Here is a 2,653-nt window from a genome sequence, read left to right on the forward strand (position 1 = left end):
ATTCAGTCTGGGTCTTAGATCTTAGAGACCCTGGGATGGGGGTGGGGACATGCCCTGGGAGGACCTGCTGAGCTGGGCTGAAGGGCAAGGGGAAAGCCAGGCCTTGCCACACACCCACACCCACTACACACACACACACACACACACACACACACACACACACACACACACACACACACACACACACACACTCATCCGCCACGGGCTGGACACAGGCATTTTGTCTCCACTTCTCTGTAATCCTTGGAAGGGGGAGGGGCTCAGCGTGGAATAGAGGGACTTTGGGCTAGAGAGAATGAAGGTGAACCTTTGAGAATGCACAGTCCTTGAGGGTAGTTGTTTTCCCGTCTTTCTGTATATCCCCAGGGCTTGTACATAAGTAGGTCCTTAATAAGTGTTTGTGGACTGCCTGCCTGCCTGAAGAGCCCAACCCTGACAGGCACAGACCAAGCTGGACAGGTTTGGAGTTGGGTGCCCAAAATCTGAGGAGCAGCCTCCCTGGACCTGAGCTTTGTCACCAGGTGGGGCCTCAGGGGATGACCACCCCAAGCACTGCCTCCAGGTGTGATTTGGCTCAGTGGAGGGCTTCCCACAGTGGAGAAATTTCAGATCCTCTCATGGATCCAGCTCAATGCATCCTGCCTAGGAACCTGAATGGAATGGATAGAGCTGATTCCTCTCTAGCACAGGAGGAATGGTCAAAGTGAAACTCTTGTTCTAACACGGCCTGAGCAGGTGGCCCAAGGGAGCCCGTCCCAGGCAAGAAGGGTTGGCAGGGGGCTCCAGACAATCTCAAAAGCTGCTCTCAGCTGACACACCCACGCTGGGAATGAACCCCAGAACTCTCAGTAAGTCTGCCGCCTACCAATTACTGAGCTAAACACAAGTTGGGATTCTTAGCTCTTTGAAGGGAAAGTCAAAGGATCAGGCATTTGTTAAGTATCTCCTGTGTGCCAGGCACTGTGCTAAGAACCTTACAAATATTACTACAATTCCAGGAAGTAGGTGCTGTTATCTCTATTTTACAGTTGAAAAAACAGAGGTTAAGTGACTTGGCCAGGGTCACACAGCTAGTAACCGTCTAAGGTCATGTTTGAACTTCGGTCTTCCTCACACCAAGCTTAGCGCTCTGTGCACTGTGGCGCCCCCTAGCTGTCTTTGAGCCCCCCAATTCCTCCTTAAGGGGAAACTGAATCATGGAATGCAGATGGGATCTGTCCTATGGTCCAGGTGCAGGGGGAAGGCCCCAGTCTAGCAATACATCTGAGCCACTAGTCAAAATAAAAACCATGCTGAGCCCCTCACTTTCCACTAATAAAGAAATGGCAGCTTCTGATCATTTGGCAAAGGAACCTAAGGAACCATTGGCCCCCCCCGGCCTGAAACTCCGCTCCGGGAGGCTTGGCTGGCAGCCTCATGCTCAGAGTAGCAGCTGCTTAGTTCATGCTGGGGAAGGGAAAAAGATCAACGGACCAGCCCCCTCCCCTTCACCAACACTCAGGGAAATCTATTGTGGAAGGAGGATGCAGGAGGTGAGGAGGAGGCTGGTGGCAGCAGTGTGCCTCGCTGACATTCCAGCAGGACTTGGCTGCAAGTTTGGAGTGGACACGGCACTTCATCCCAGTCCTCACGGACTCCCCTTAGCATGCTCCATGTCCCAAAGCGGGCTGTGATCCAGCCCCTCATCCTATATTTCACCTCCCCATCATTCCCTTTGTCCCCTAGGCAGTAGCTCTTTCCTCATGGCTGCCCTCTCAAGCCCTGGCTCCAGCTCCAAGCTCGCCCTGAGCAATCCCCTGAGCAATCCCCTCCCCAGCTCCTAGATGTTAGCTTGGGCCCCCTTCTCAAAGTGCTTCCTCCTGACCGATCCACAGACTTTAAATCCCCTGTCTCACCCACCAGCATGGCTTCCCCCTGTTCCATTTTTGTGTTTGGGTCCTGGTGCCTAGAACAGTGCTGGGCTCACAATAGGTGATCCTCAGGTAGTTGCTGTATGGAATAGATGAAGTGGGGTGGCTCCTGATGTGGGGTGATGCCTTCAATCAGTCAAGGTGTGAGCAAATACCAGGAGCAGGAGGGGGCAGGAAGGTGGGTGTAGACCTTGTCTGCAGCCTTCACAGCCTGCCAGAGAGGCCCCATCCATTCCAGCCCCTGGCTTTCGGCCCCCAGAGGGTGTGTCTCTTCAAACTGGGAGTTCCTGTTCCTTGGTCCAGTAAGACTTTGGCTGGAGGTTGATGGCCCATGGGGGTCACTCTTCCTCAATCATATGTTGGTTCAGGACCTTTGGAGTGGGCATTCTTACATAGCTCTGTGTGTATGGGGGGAGTTCCTGCGCTTTTTCGGGTGCCTACAGGGCCTCAGAGCAGTGGAAGGTAGCCTGTTCGAAGGCAGTAGTATGGGAGCTGGCAGCTTCTGTCCACCAGGAAAAGTGTGGGCTCAGGATGGATGGTAGGCCCATTGTCCAAGGGCCAACCTCTCTAAGGCTGGAGAAACTCACCACTCAAAGGTTCAGCATATAAGACACTCTCACGCCACTGTGGCCTCCAAAGACCCAAAACACAAGGTGGCCTTTGGTCCCGTGGGGCTCCTGCCCTGCCTCAGGTTCCAAGGGAGAGAGGGCCTGCACCCTTGGGGACCTGCATTCCTCTCCTGG

The sequence above is a fragment of the Phascolarctos cinereus genome, unplaced genomic scaffold, assembly GCF_003287225.1.
Source record: "Phascolarctos cinereus isolate Bilbo 61053 unplaced genomic scaffold, phaCin_HiC Scaffold_1;HRSCAF=81, whole genome shotgun sequence".
NCBI lineage: Eukaryota > Metazoa > Chordata > Mammalia > Diprotodontia > Phascolarctidae > Phascolarctos > Phascolarctos cinereus.